General features: G+C 44.0%; 1 long non-coding RNA gene across 1 annotated transcript; it reads left to right on the top strand.

Annotated features, from left to right (window-relative positions):
* The first annotated feature begins 1,505 nt into the window (after window positions 1-1,505).
* Window positions 1,506-15,331, top strand: LOC111166437 (uncharacterized). Its single transcript, XR_002642610.2, has 3 exons — window positions 1,506-4,573; window positions 10,662-11,141; window positions 12,717-15,331. It is a non-coding gene; the product is annotated as an uncharacterized LOC111166437 (long non-coding RNA).
* Window positions 15,332-16,412: the final 1,081 nt, after the last annotated feature.

The raw sequence follows: 16,412 nt of genomic DNA, 5'->3' as shown, positions 1-16,412 counted from the left end.
TTGATTATCTTTTCTTTTTATTAAAGGACCCACTTCCTCAACTGTACATGAGGAAATAAGGTTCCTTTCAGCTCTAACATCCAGAATTCCATGATTTCTTTTTCAGACTCTTTTCCCTTATAGGTTATTACAGTACTTGAAATTCTTACCATGAGGGAGAGCCTTAACTTTGAGTAAGGTATTGCCTCCAGAAAAGAAGCATACTCCATCTATTTCATTTAAGCAGACATGAACTGAATACCTGGTGTGTTCCAGGAACAGTGTCAGGTAGTAAGAATTCGTAAATAAATAAGATATGAATTACCTGGCAGGGCTAATATGTTGCTCCATTCTCACTCTTTATCCCATTAGAACACATCAGTTGATCAGATTAGCAGCTGTCTTCAGGGGCTGATATAGGATACAGGCAGGTAAATTTTGATAGGACATGAAAGCAAGAAATATCTGGGACGCTCAGCATTACCCAAGAGAAGAGAATTCAGGCCTGGGTGAATATTAAAAATTAAGTATTAATATTAAAATCAACTTGAGGGGATTGGATACCAAGGAAGGATGGAGAACGAAAGGGATCTGAAGGCAAGCAATGCTTATCTCAGAATTTTTTTCCCTAGGAGCTTTGATCATTGACCTCTGGAATCTTCCATCTTTGGTCAACTTTACTAAACTCCTGGCTCAGATCTGATCTTCCTCAGTGGCTGCTCTTTGTACTAATAAGTTTTAGTGTGGGTTCCCAGGTACTACCAGGTGAGATCACTTTAACAATTTGTCCCTAAGACCACTGGATCACAGCCCCCATCTCTCAGATGTGATGATCTCAGTCTGTCTTCCTCCTTTCTTGTGTCTTTTTTTTTTTTTTTTTTTTTGCGGTACGAAGGCCTCTCACTGTTGTGGCCTCTCCCGTTGCGGAGCACAGGCTCCGGACGCACAGGCTCAGCAGCCATGGCTCACGGGCCCAGCCGCTCCATGGCATGTGGGATCTTCCCGGACCGGGGCACGAACCCGTGTCCCCTGAATCGGCAGGCGGACTCTCAACCACTGCACCACCAGGGAAGCCCTCTTGTGTCTTTTTGATATTTCCAGGGTTATTTCACAGATTTGCATCACTTCTGCCTCTGTCAGCCCATTGGTTCTTATTTGTCCCTTGGCTTTTATTGAAAAGTGTCTACTTTTGCTATGCTGCCCATAAGGTGTGGCCTTGCTTACCCTTCACCTGACAGAGACTTCAGTACCTGCCAGGGCTGGGTCAGGAGGGCTTAAGAATAACCATATGCTGCCTTCCACTCAAAGTTTGTCACTGAGTGTGGCCCATCTGCCGACTCCATCCTTACTTTTGTGATTTTCTTCCTCTCAGCAGTCTCCTTTTCTTTCCAAAAACCCGGCTTCTTTAAGGGTCCCATGGATGATTGATTGGATGAGACAGAAACCCAAATCAAACAGCCTTAGGCAAAAAAAAAAAAAAAAAAGAAATTAATTGTCACATGGAAGGCAGGCCTTAAATGCAGCTTGTCTTTGGGCCCCTGGATTCCATTGCTTCTTAGGCCATAGAACGGCTCTCATTGGCCCAACCCAGGTCAGTTGTGGTCATGGGGGCAGTGTTATGGAAGAACATAGCAGTTCCTACAGAAACCACATGAGTGGAAATGAGGGAGAAGAAATTCCTAGACAACACAGATAGCTGTTTCTAAAGGTGGGTAGAGTTGTTGAACAGGTAAAGCAATCTATCCGTCACAGCTCCCTACAGAGCTGCCTGAATATGCCTAAATCACAATAGAAAAGGTTCAAATTCTCTCTTACAGGACTTCTGGGCCCTTGAAAATCAGGGGTGTGGTCAGACAGGGGTTTAGATCCTTGCTCTGTTCATTCACTGGAGCCTTAGTTCCAGCCTGTCTGGGACTCTGCTTTACTAGGTGTTATATTTTTTGGTTGTGATATGTTCAGGGTGGACCCAGATTTCACAAAGATAACCACTGGCCCCTTCTTAGCCAACTCTCCCTCTCCTCCCATCTTCCCCAGGTCAGTAAATGGTACTGTGGATAATCCAATTGCCCAATCTAGAAACCTGGGGGTCATTCATTCCTCTTTCTCCCTCTGCCAATTCCACCTGCTAAATATCTTTCAAACTCTCCACTTCTCTCCAGCCCTGCTGCCTTCTCTCCTCTTCCAAGCCACCATCACCTCTCATCTTGCAGCCCCCTAGTCTTATACCCTGTCAACTTATTTTCCACATTATAGCCAGTGATCTCTTTTTTAAAAAATCTGCTTATGTCCCTCACTAATTAAAACTTTAGTAGCCTCCCAATATTATGCTTCCAAACCCCTCAATATGGCTAGTATGTCCCCATCCCCCCGACCATGCTTGACCTCTTGCTTATCTCCTCTGCCAAATGGTCCTCTTACTCTCTGTCATCTTCAGTAGCAGACTTCTTGCAGTTTCTCATTGAGACACACCCACTCCCACTTTCATTTTTCCACATGTGCTGTTCCCTCCCTCTGCAACACTCTTCCCCCCTACCCTTCATTCAGCTGACCCTTACTCATGCTTCAAGTCTCAACTTAAACATCATTTCCTCTGGTAACCATCCTTGGCTCTCCAGGCTGGCTTGTTTCCTTCTCATACGTTCCTGTAGCACTAAGACCTACCATTCAAAACTCAAGTCCCATCTGTAACTACCTGTCTACCACCTGTCTTCCCTCCCAACCCTCCCTGAGGGTCCAGACCTTTCCTATCATGTTCACCACTGTATCCTCAGCACTTACTGTGCCTGGTGCATCATCGTAGGTTCTAAACAAACGCTTATTGAGGAAGTGCTGAAGGTAAGTCTCTTGGGGTTTTTTTTAATACTTTTTATTTTGAATTAATTTCAAACTTACAGAAAAGTTTAGGTACCCCAGTACTAGAATTCTTGTATACCATTTACCTAGACTCATCAATTGTTAGCTTTTGTCACGTTTGCTTTATTGTTTTCTATTTATGTAAATTTACATATTTTTTCCAAACCATCTGAGAGTAAATTTCAGATATCATGCTCCTTTTCCCGTGAATACTTCAGTAGTATTTCCTAAGAATGAGGATATTTCCTTAGATGACACCAGTTATCAAAATGAGGAAAGTTAACAAAGATACATGAGCTCTAATTCTTTTTTTTTTTTAAGGGAAGTAGAAAGTACTGGGGAAGGAGGGCAGTCCAGGATTAAGTGCATGCATCACAGGGTCACCTCCCTTTCTCCTTCCTCTCTCTCTCTGCCCTTGTTCAGGAGTTTCCTCAAAAGCCGAGGCCCTGGTGGGGAAGGCAGTGTCCTGCTGAGTGTATCTGTTTTCCCTCCATGCCCCCACTGGCAGCAGCAACTTCTCCACACCCATGTCCATACCGCACCTTGCCCTTAGTCCTCTGTCAGGAAGCTGGAAGCCCTCTGAACAGGACGGCTTTGTTCTACAATACAAGGTCCCGAAGGGAGGAGGAAACCCAGTCCGCCGGAAGTGGAAGTTGGAAGTAAAGCTGAGGCCTAGGAAGTGGGAAGATGGCTCCTGGGACACGCAATCATGTATCGGCATTTCGTGCATGCATGAAGAGGGGAAGAAGACAAGCTGCGGGGCTAGAGTAAGATTTGCACACCTTGGGTCCTGGGACCGTCCTGCTCAGCTGAGTGGAATACCAAACGAGGGTGTCTTGGAGCTGCACTTCACTTCAGCCAGGCAGTCGACAGGAGAAGCAGCGAGCGAGACCGACAGACTGTCACTGGCAAAATGAACTGTCACCTCCCATTTTTCAGAGGCACGGGGGATGAATTGCAGCCTTGAACCGTGCGGCCCGCTGCTGATTGAGTTCCGCTGTCTTAGAACCCCTTGGAACAAGGCGAGTTCATTTCAGACTGACGTCCCACCGCTCATCAATTTAAGAGCCAGTAAAATTAACCACTTCGGAGCTGACTTGCTCCCTCCCCCTGCTTGGATTCCGCATCCCGAAAGGTCACCAAATAAATCTCTCTGGGTCCTACTAGCATAATATGCAGCTTGGAGACAGGGTCTCAGAAGAGGAGACCGAGCCAGAGATAGCCCAGGCCTGAAAGGTTGCCAAGGCCCCCTCACAGCCGCCGGTCCATGGCAGTGGTGTGACAAGACAGGCCTTTGCTAGCTCTGCTCCCACCCAATCAGCTTCTGCTCCCAAGAGATCTAGGGTTGGGTAGAGTTGGGTGGCTGAGAATGGAGGTGCTACAGAAGACCCCCTAGTCTTGTGGCAGAGACCTCTGTGCACTGCTAGTCTCCCATCTGCTGTGGACTGAATGTTTGTGCCCCACACCCATTCATATGTTGGAACCCTAATCCCCAATATAATGATATTCGGAAGTGGACATTTGGGAGGTAATCAGGGTTAAATTAGGTCATGGGGGTGGGGCCCCAATGTTGGGATATAATGCCTTTATAAAATGGAAGAGAAGCTGAAACCTTTTTTTCTTGGCCATGTGAGGAGGATACAGCAAGGAGACAGCAGCCATCTGTAAACTAGGAAGAGGACTCTCACCAGGAACCTCACTATGCTGGCACCCTGATCTTGGACTTCCAGTCTCCAGAACCGTAAGAAACAAATGTCTATTGTTTATGCTGCCTAGTTTATGGTATTATGTTATAGCAGCCCAAACTAAGTCAACATCCTCAGGGCCTTACACATGGTAGGTGCCCGTCAAATGTCTATTAAACCAAATAAGACTTAATTGCTTTAGCATCCATCAGTAGTTTGCATGGACAGGAAAAAGGGATGTTTGCACAAGGACAACCTTACTGTCAGAGCTATTTATTGGGCCCCAGCCCATGCTAGAAACCCCCTAGCAAGTTGAAATGCAGCAGAGCAGAGTCCTCCGTCTCCAGAAGAAAAAGTGCCTTATGCTGCCTCCCCGCCACACACACTTACCCCTCTTCTCTCACAAAGGCCTGTCCAGTGAGTCTAGTTAGCAAATCTTAGGGCTTCTCCTCTCCTCTATATCTAGGGCACAAATGGTTTCATCAATACTCTTTTTCTGTTGTTGTTAATATTTATGTATTTATTTTGGCTGAGCCAGGTCTTAGCTGCTGCACTCGGGATCTTTAGTTGCGGCATCCGGGATCTTTTAGTTGCAGTATGCAGACTTCTTAGTTGTGACACACGGACTCTTAGTTGCAGCATGCATGCAGAATCTAGTTCCCTGACCAGCGATCGAACCCGGGCCCCCTGCATGGAGAACGCCGAGTCTTACCCACTGGACCACCAGGGAAGTCCCTCATCAATACGCTTTTGAACCTCTTCTCACCACAGGAGACTGTGGCAGTGGTTGTTTCCGGGGATACAACTGAATTGCTCTCAGGATGATTTTAAGGTATTAAGGTGATTTTAAGGTGAAGGCCAGATGATGTCTATGCCCCAGTTTTTATCCACCAATAGGCCAGATTAGCGGTCTCTGTTGCCCGAAGAGAACATGTTCACATTCCTGTTCCCATCCTAATGCTTTATTTCTGTATTTTCATTGGGGACTTTCGGCCCTACACCTGGAGTGAGAAGACCTAGTTTTCAAATCTGGCTCTACCTTCCCTAACTAAATGACTTGAGCAAATTACTTAACTTATCTAAACCTCATATTCCTCATCTGTAAACCCACATGAGTTGTTAAAAAGTTCAAGTAACATCATGTTTGTGAAAGCCCTGGTAAACTACAAAGTTATGTACGGATGCCGGGGTTTATTCATTTTAGTCTCAGCAGCAAAAGAAAAACCTGAGAATAGATACCACACAGTATGTCAAAATTTGATCCAGCAATTCCACTTCTAGGAATTTGTCCCACAAAAATGCTGTGTTCTGCAAAAGGATGTTTGTGTGAGGAATTTCACTGCAGCTTGTTGAAAAATTGGAGATAACCTAAATGTTGCCAATAGAGGATTGGGTAAATAAATTATGATGCATATATACCATGCAACACTGTGCAATGGTAAATGTAATAAGATAAAGTAAATAAAAACCTCTTACAGTTGTTAGAGTCATGCACCGGTGTCAACTTATATAAATTAACAGGTGTGGTTGTCACATCATTAGATACTTGAATGTTCATTAGATACTTGAGTCATGTGTGATAGAAAAATATGTTCAGCTACCTTAGAGAAATACCCTAAGCCTTAAACAAAATGGGATCATCCCACCTATAATACTTGCATTTCTATTTGCCATATCCTGGACATCTCCTTATGTCAGTCCATTTTTACTTTTATAATTTTTAAAAATTTACGTAATAAAACATAGGCCTTTGATTATTAAGATAGTTCTCTGGATTAACTGTTGAGAAAAGAAAGGGATCTGTAGGTAGCTTACGTGTGTTTTCAGGAATACAAATATAATATTCTACTAGTGTAAGAGCAGCCTCTTGTTAGAAGTTGCAACGGCCTTAATCCAAGAATCAGGTGTCTAGCACTCTTGTCCCGGCTCTGCTATTAACTTACAGCATGACATCAACCGAATCACTTATCTGGGCCCCAGTTTCCACATCCAGAAAATGAGAAAGTACACATTCTCTAAGGTCCCTTCGAGCTGAAAATTCAGTGGTTCTATGAAATCACTTTTCAAAGATTTAATAAAGGGTGTTTATATATACTAATGGCTTCTGTTTTTTCTGCCACTAACAGGAGGACTTTAACAAGACCTTAAATACTCCATTTACATGCAGAGCAATACACTAAGAGTTTTTTTTTAATTTAAACAAAAAGGTTCTTGCCCTCAAGGAACCTATAATTTAAAAAAGAAAATAAGACAGTTGAATTAACAGAAATACAGGAGTATCAAGTTTTACGAAAGGAATGTACAGAGTAAGATGGCCGTGGTAGATCAGTGGAACTCAAATTTATGTTCCTAGAAGCCCTAGGGTTCCTTGGAGGGATTCCGAAGCTGCTTCTGGGATAGAGCAAGAGGCTAAGGGAGTGAGAGCTGCCTCTTCCCCATCCCTGGTTTAACCGAGTTAATTCTGCCTTCCTCTGCATCATGCAGCTAGGAAATCTAAGACAGACTTCTAAAGGAACAGCGCTGCTAATGGTTCTGAAGAACCTAGGGGCAGGACAGGAATAAAGACGCAGACGTAGAGAATGAACTTGAGGACACGGGGAGGGGGAAGGGTAAGCTGGGACTAAGTGAGAGAGCAGCATGGACATATATACACTACCAAATGTAAAACAGATAGCTAGTGGGAAGCAGCCATATAGCACAGGGAGATCAGCTCGGTGCTTTGTGACCACCTAGAGGGGTGGGATAGGGAGGGTGGGAGGGAGACGCAAGAGGGAGGGGATATGGAGATATAAGTATGCATATAGCTGATTCACTTTGTTATACAGCAGAAACTAACACACCTTTGTAAAGCAATTATACTCCAATAAAGATGTTTAAAAAAATAAAGAAAGAAATAGGGCTGCTACAATAAAATTATGAAAACCGCTGGCCTAGATAGTTTCAAAGGTCAGTTCTATCTGAGGTTTCACAATTTTATGATTCTAAGCTGTGTGTAAAGTTTTTATATTCTGCATTCAGTTTTGCATGTACACAGGAAATTAACTTTGTAAAGGTTAATTCTCTTGTAAAACAAATAATTATTTTGTAATATGAATAATGAACCCTAGGTGTATCTGTTAAACACACTCAGATTTTCCTGTCCTGAATTTTCTGAACATGAGGCATGGTTATAATTACAAAAGAATTGGATGGGAAAAGAATTGGATGAGGCAGGCAAAAGGGTTATAAAAAAAGATTCACAAGATCCCTGGGACACCATGGGGAAACTGTTGCTTTCATCAGTGAGACCAAAGATTCTGAACTGGAGCTAGGATTCCTGGGCTCTGCCATTGAATCAGGTCATTTCTGTTTCATAGAACACATCTCAGAAACTACCTGGTAATTGACACAATTGCTGAGTGCTTTCTATGCATATTTCATTTAATCCTCCCAACTCCATGAGATGGGTATGATTTTTCTCCCCATTTTACAAACAAGAAAACTGGAACCAGGGGTGGTAAGTACTTCGTTCAAGGTCACAGAGCCAGGGTTCAAACCCAGGGTGTGACAGCCAAGCCCACACTCTCAGCCACCACAAACTCTACTCCATGTTGCTGTTGGTGACCCACAGGCACTGGGCAAGCAGCTTGCCTTCCAGCTGCCGAAGGAATCAAATGGGACTCTGCCTCCAATGCCTCTATAAATTTATTTTGCCTCATTATCCAATCACAAGGAAAGTCTTTCATTTCCTTTATCAAGGCTGGCCCTAGATAAGAAGTTTCGAGGTAGCTGCAGTTTGTTTCCCCTCCCTCCTCCTCTAGTGGCTCCTTCTTCACACCAGGAAGGAAAGCAATCCTGCCTCCATGAAATTTGTTCTGATGCCTCCAGGAAGAATGGTCCTCTCCTTCTTTTGTGCGCACACTGAGGACATATACTGTATGTAATACTTTCTTGCTCATTTTACATTTGGTCCTCCCCCTCCCCGGCTAGACTGTATCTGCCTTAGGAGCTAAGACTAATATTTATTCACCTCTGTATCCACAACACCTAACATTGTGCCCGGCATGTAATGAAGTCTTCACACATGTTTATTTGTTTGAATGAACGAACGAAGTACACTCATGCTGCCCCCGTATTTCCTACTGTGTCCCCTGTAGCACCTCACCTAGCCTTGTCCTCCCTGAGAACCCCATCTTCAGGTCAGACTTTATCCATCCTCCCTTTCTCTTCCAGACCTGCTCCCTGCCCTCCAAACTGATAACTTGTTAGCTAACCTCATGCCTAATGAGTGCTAATGAGGTCAGCTGGGGTTAATATGTTAATGTATTACTTCCTTTGATAATGTATTTTCACTTAAGCTAGAAACAATTCCTTGACCTAATGGAGCCATTTCTAATGGTGAATGCAGTATGCCAGCATGCCAGCATTCAGGAAGGGGGGGTGGTATTGGGAAATAGTTGACAGGAGGGTCTTAAGAACTCCTATTTCAGGACTCCTGAAACGATGTCACCCACCCACTTGTGTAGGAGAGTCATAGAACTAAAATGGCAAAGCACATGGATACTAACACTGAGAGTAGGTGTGGTCTCCACCCTGAGCAAATGAGTTGACCAAAGAGATGAACTTTGATCTGCCTCAAGAGTTTGGGGTTCTCCCACTGACCTTCAAGCTAGGTTAGGGTCACCTGCGTGGCAGACTCCTCCAGGAGAAAGGAGCCAGCACTGTGTTTGATGGCATGAGGCTAGGCTGTCAAGGTGGCAGGAGTCATCTAATAAATCCCTTTCACTGTACAGAAGAGGAAACTGAGGCCCAACAAAGAGACAGGTGAGGCATGAAACCAGATTGGGAACTAAATACTTTATTTCCTTGAGCTTACATATGGGAAACTTGCTTTTTAACTTATTTAAAGCACCATACACATTAGTTATTGTTAAGCCTGTTATTTTCTACAATGTTCAGTAGTTTAAAGGATCTGACCCAAAGCTTAAGGCTTTGGACAGCTGCAGACACCATCATCCAAATCTCAGGAAAGTGCATTTAATTATTGAAACCTAATTCACGTCTAGAATCCTAACTGGAAAATGTAATATTTAGCTTTCCAGCCTCTGCAATACAAAAAGAAAAAAAAACACAAACAAACAAACCCCCCCACACACACCAGAAACAGTAGGAATGGACCAAGTGCTATTGAGCTTATCCAGTACATTAAGTATTATATTTTTTAGAACCTTCTTAAACTTTTGTCAAGTTGAAAGAACTGGTATCTCGTCTTGATTTATATTTATTAGATTATCCGTAAAGAACTTCTAAAAATGCATCTATGGCCTTTTGTATTACTTCTTTTGTAAATACTAGTTCTACTCCTTACCTCCTTTTCTTTGTGGGTATTTGGCCTTTTTTTTTTTCCTATACTGTAGACTTTTAAGAACTCTTTATATAGTAAGGGTATTAAGCCATTAACCAAAGACCATTTTCAAAATGTCATATTTTGCCAGGGACCAGCCCTGATCTGATTAACCCAGCTGAGGTTCCCTTTGTTTAGCATCCCCTCAATACTGACACATTTGGTTTGTTCCATATGTATTCTGTTTCATTCAGTGCATGTATACATACCTTTATTATTATTATTATTATTTTCTTATTCACACTCCCAGCAGCAGAATTGGGTTTGTCTGTTAGGGAGATAGGACTGCTAGAGAGCTCTCAGGTCAAGGACAGACAAACAGCAGTGGTCTGGGATCTGGAGATGAAGGCGCAGATGCGTGGTCTGCCTTGTTTAAGAGTATGATAAAGGTCTAAACGCTGTGAAGTCAGTTGGCAAGATGGGGTGGAGGAATCAGATCCCAGATGACAGGAGTCTGCTGTTCAGGAAGACATTTATAGTCACATCACAAGTTAACAAAACACATCTAAATGGCCTTGATCTTCTTTTATACTTCCTGCCTAGGTAGGAGGATGTGGTCTCTCAGGAGCTAGCACTGCAGATATGAATAAAAGGCTTTAGCTGCTTAAGGAAGTAATATATAAAGTAGCAGCTGCATTTAGGTCCCTAACTGTTATTATAGATATTTAATTATGTCTTATGTGTTACCAAATATATTTACTGCAATTAGGCAGATTCTCTAAATAGCTTACCCAATACTCACCCTTCTTTATTTCTAGCAGAGCTGCCTCTCCTGATAAAGGCTGAAAGTACCAGACTCTTGATTTCCCAGGTTCACTTGAAGCTAAAGACAGCCACATGAGCCAGTTCTGGCCAATGAGAAGTAAGAGGAAGACCGTACTGGGAGATGTCTGGGGACATTTTTCTTCTAGTTAAAAGGATGAGCATGCATGAGGCCCCTGCGCTTTTTTCCTTCATGGCTGTGAACACAGTTGTATGAAAACATGATTCTTCAACTATGGCAACCATGCAACAGCAAGTCTAAAGACCAAGAGCCAATGCTGAGAGTAAAGAAATAAAAGGATGAAAGAAGTCTGCTCAGTTGTAGTACTTTTCAGCTGATGAACCAAAGTAGGACCTCTAGACTTCTTTTGTGAGACAGTGAAAACTGCTCTTGAGGCTTTTTGTTAAGTATTCTTGTTACCTGCCTCTGAAAGGATTTTGATACATTGAAAATGCAGAATGATACAGAAACTGGAATTGTAAGTATATAAAATATGTTAGTATCGGGATAAGGACCAGATGGTATAATGACTGATAACAGGATATTCTATAGAGAGGTGGGAAAAGGAGGCCCAGGGCTCAGACTTGGACATTCTGATTTAATTGGCCTGGGTAGGACCCAAACATTGGTATTTTTTTTAAAAAATGTCTTCCAGGTGATTCTAGTATGTACAGGTTTGAGAACCTGTGACCTAGTCCAGCTCTTTATTTTACCTTTGGGGAAACCGAGAATCAGGTAATATGACTGGTAGAAACCATACTACGCAAAGGTAAGCCAAGAGAGGGTTGTGCAAAAGTCTTCAGGGTCACTTCTTCCTCTTACCTCGGGCCCACTGGATATGCAGTGTCTCCTAAGTCCTGTCTACACTGAGCCCTGAAATATTGCACCCTGCAGGGCAAGGCCCTGTGTCCTTTCCTAGGCCCCTATCCTGGTCAAAACTCTCATTCCCTTAGGGATCTGCTGGGCAACTAGCAAACTAATCTTAAATGAATTCTAGCCAAGTTGTTAATGACAGATAATGGCTTAATGCATTACTCCTCCCAGATGACATTTCCATTTTAATAAAAGCCTTTAATGCCTAACCCAAAGGAAACAGTGCAGAGGCTGAAAAGTGCAGAGACTGCAAGTACCTGAAACCTCTGCCTCCTCTCTGTCCCTAGAAGACATCTCCAAACTGTAACCGAGGGTTTGTGAGAAGTCCACAGGGCTCTGGACAGCCCCTACCAACCAGTGATGGGAGTTACCTCGTAAGATGAAATCTATGTGCCAACCCTATTGTCAAACAAATATTTGTCTGGGAGTAAGGAGACTTGAATCCTACTTTGAGGCTTTGACATTACCTGGATATATGGCCTTAAACAAACTATTAAACATTTCCGGGTCTCAGTTTCCTTATCCACAAAATGGCATTAGGATTGGTCTTCTCCAATGAGTAGTTCATGATCTGCCAGAGACTCTCAAGCCTGAACTGATGGGTCTCCAAGCTGGTTGCTGCTACCAAGTACCTCTTCCCTTTACTCCGCACCAGGGAAGGAAATTCACCCGGAACAGGGACATCACCTTTCTAGCTCTATTTGGGGACTTTCCTGTCCCTAAAAGGCCCTGGAGAAATAACGTAAACCGGCATTTGGGGCGACTGCTAAGAGGCTAAATCTTGTGACGCTGGGAGCCCAATGGCGTGGTTCAAGGAGCCCACGAGTGGCCCAGTGGAGAGTGTTCTATCAGCCAGAGGGGCAGAGCCTCTGTGCGAGGTGTGTCAGGAATGGGTGTGACCGCTCCAGAAGACACATCAAGTGGGGAAAATCAGGTGTGCAGATAACATTTTGTAAATGCCTTTCTAATTCTCAGTGCTCCACGAAGGAATCTCAGAGATTAAATTAAGCTGTTAACCCTCTAGGCACTCCTGTCGTTTATTGTTAAGGAATTAATAGGAATGTGGGAATGCAGATGGCCTGGCTGTCAGCTCGGCGAGGCGATTTTTCTGATCTCCACGGACGTTTCCAGCATCTTTCATTAAGCGCTCATGTACCAATTTGTCATTTTAACCGAGCAGGAAAGAAACTCACTGAACTCCCTGGCTCAGGTGCTGGGAGTTAAATCCTCCCACGACAAGGCCTACAGGGTTGCATCCGAAGGGGAAGCTCCGGCTCCCGGCGATGGTGAGGGGCCTCTGATGGAGGTGGGGTGGAGTGAAGCCATTTCAGGAAGGAAGTCGGGCTCCCCAAACCTGGCTGTCCTGAGCACAGGTTTCAGAGGATTGCAGGAGAGTCCTTTCTAGAAATACTAAACAGAGCAGAGATGTAAAGAAACTTCAACTTCCTCCTCAAACGCTCCAGGACGCTGGTAGCCTGCTCAACGAGGGGAGGCGCCACCTACAGGAGACAGGAAGACCTGCAACCTGGTCTGGAGACTTCAACAGTTCGATGGCAGGGATTAACCCGGCCCCACCCCTCCTTCTCCTCGTTGCAGCCCCTAACGTTTATCGAATGCTTTTCTCGTGCCAGACATTGTCCTAAGCGCTTGACATGTATTAACTCTTTTAAACTTGACGATAACCCTATGAGGTAGGTGTTATTGTCGTCCCTGTTCTATAGACTAGAAAGCTACAGCTCCGAGAGAGTAACTTGCCCAAAGTTACGCCGTTAAGCGGGAGGCAGGGATCCCCACCCTGAGAGTCTAGCTCAGAGCCTGGATGCTCAACAAGCATTACCTTAAGGGGGGTGTGGTGGAATAGAGTCGGTCCTAACTCTCCCCATGATTCACAGTGTAACTCAGGGCCAAGGATTTAACTCAGTGGGCCTTCAGTTCTGCACTTTGCCGTTCCCATATTTTTGAGATACCCTTACGCGTCTGGAGAGAAAATTGTTGCTAAGGTAATCGTAATCTTGCGTAATAAAACAAGTGGGGGGGGGCTTCCCTGGTGGCGCTGTGGTTGAGAGTCCGCCTGCCGGTGCAGGGGACACGGGTTCGTGCCCCGGTTCGGGAAGGTCCCACATGCCGTGGAGCGGCTGGGCCCCGCGAGCCATGGCCGCTGAGCCTGCACGTCTGGAGCCTGTGCTCCGCAACGGGAGAGGCCGCAACAGTGAGAGGCCCGCGTACCGCAAAAAAAAAAAAAAAAAAGTGTGGGGGGGGAGAGTAAGGGTGGTAGAGATTGTGTAGCTCTCATCTTCTTCAGTTTATAGATGAGAATTAGAGAGAGAAGGACCCAACCATGATTCCATTCTCAGTGACAGGGCAAGAACTAGAATCCAGGTCTTCTGCTTCCAGTCCTGTGCTTTTCCCCCCATACAACACTCCCTCTTTAATCATCCATAGCCAGGATGGGATCTAGATATGGAAGAAAGCTAATCACACACATTGTGGCTTCACAGGCTCCAAGTCCACCCTCTGACCAGAATATGCTTTTTGGTTTTTTAGCTTGGTGGCTCTTATCTGAAATCCCACCATTAGTGACTCATGTCTTTCACGAAGACTTTGATCCTATACTCTCAGGACCAGTAAGGCTTTTACTGTTGGCTGTCATTTCATGTGTACGTGATTGACTTCTAAAGCAGTGCCACTGGAAGTGTGGTCCACAGATGGCAGCATCCATGTCATCTGCATATTGTTAGAACTGCAAGTCATGGGTTCCACCCTAGATCTACTGAGTCAGACCTACCTTGATTGTCAAACTTCCGTGAATGTGCTTAAGTTGTCCCCTGAAAAGCTCATTAAAACAGAATTTCATGGGACAACCCCTCCCCACCCCATCCCCAAAGATGCTGATTCAGCAAGCCTGGGGGAGGGGCTCAATAATTTGCATTTCTAACAAGTTCTCGGATGATGCCTCTGCTGCTGGTCTGGAGCCTATACCTTGAGCAGCACTGAAAAAGTTCCTGATAGTAGATATTGAGAGGGGAGAAGAGGGAGCATAAGAAGCCTGGGGTAAAAAGAGAGATAAAGGTTATTGTCAAGGGTGAAAAGGGTACAGAATATGGAAACTTGAAGTGAAAAACTGCTGAGGGTACGGGTTCACAGCTGTTCCTCTGTATTTCCATTTGAGTATGTTCAAATATGAAAACCATTAAGTGATTTAATACAATGTATAAATGTGGGTAAACTGAATGTGTCTAGCCATGGTAAAGTCTATTCTTGCCTCGCCTTTTGCTGAGCCCTGCCTCTCTCAGTTCCAAATAGAAATCTTCCCAGTCTCCTCTGACCATCAGTTAGCTCTCCAATTTCATTCCAGGGTTAACTGCACTGCAGCGGCAGACAAAGCTGGCCTGATGGCAGGAATACTGTTCCCCGATGGTATCAGAACCTCTTCTGTATTTCTTTTTGCTGTGCGACTGTCACTTGTATACAGTCACTTAGAGACTCAGATATTAAGATTTGGGCTGCAAATCACCCCCATGGCACAGCTCCAGTGGAAAAGGAAAAGGGGCTTCAGTGGCAACCAGATATCAAACACGAATTACATTGCCCCTGTACCAAAATAGGCATCTTTTTTTTTTTTTCAAAATAAGCATCTTTAAGAAATCATGTCTTCTGGTCCTCCTTTGCTATACTTCAGGTAATATGGTACCCAGAGGAACCCAGATAGATAACAATCTCTTCTATTTGTAAAGACCACTTGTGAAGGAAACTCCATAACCTCCTGGCGGTGGAGTGTATTATTGTTCAGCAAATATTCACTCTCCTCTATGCCCTTCCATGGGGGGAGAAAACTTCCCCACTCCACGGATGGTGGATTTAGCCACGTGACTTGCTTTGGCCAATGAAATGTAAGCAGAGATTTTAACTCTACTTGCTTGGCTTGGCTTGGCTTTTCCATTTCTATCCTTGGCCATGAGAAGAGCAGACCCCTGTCACTTTGGCCTGGGTCCCAGAATGAGAAGGTACACGGACCTGAACAAGATCCACAACATGGAACAGAGGCACTGCAGACAATCTGCAAACCCGTAAGCAAGAAATGTTTTGTAACCTCTGAGATTTTAGGTTATTTGTTATATAGCACTATTTAGTAAAGTCGACTGATACACTCCCTCAGGCACCTTTTCCACTGAAGTTTTGCCAGCAAGTTTTTCACCATGTCTAACCTGAGTCCCTCATACATTAAGGTAAAGATCCATTCCATTTGCAGTCCAAACAAGGAGTCACTAGATTACATTCTTGATTCTTAATGTCCAAGAAATGTAGCTTGATTTATTTACTATCTATTTGGGCTACAAAAATAGAGATGCCCTTGGGGAATTATTTGTTTTACAAATAGTACTTATGCTTGTCCTTATTGGAGCTATTGAAGGTGGGTTCCCAAGAAGTGATCATATCCTTCAGGAACCAAAGAGGTAGTGATGGCAGAGGTGAGAGTTTAGAGACCTGATTAAAATATTGTAGCACTCCCTTATTCTCTCCCAGCTGTTTCTTAGCACTTATCACAGTTTGCAATTAGTTTATCTATTTGCCTGTTTTCTCTTTTTATTTGTTTGTCTCCCCCACTAGAAAGTGTTTCCATATGGCCAGGGACAGTGTTTATCACGCTTACCACTTTATCATCCAGTTCTCAGCAGACTCTGGCATGTAGCAGTAGCTCCAAAAATATTTGTTGAATAAATACATGAATTCTAATTAGGCATGTCACTAGACCAGGTAAGGGGGAAACAATTTTAAAAAGCATGGGCTCTATAGTCTAAAAATCTGGCTCCAACATTATGTAATCTTAGACGGTTCAACGGGCACCTAATTATGAAAAAGTTTGAATGACAATAAT

Source organism: Delphinapterus leucas, chromosome 19, assembly GCF_059928025.1.
Source record: "Delphinapterus leucas isolate spDelLeu-1000000601 "Yukka" chromosome 19, BTC_Dleu_Yukka2, whole genome shotgun sequence".
NCBI lineage: Eukaryota > Metazoa > Chordata > Mammalia > Artiodactyla > Monodontidae > Delphinapterus > Delphinapterus leucas.
Note: the sequence above shows the minus strand (reverse complement) of the source record. Positions and strands in the feature narration are given on the sequence as shown.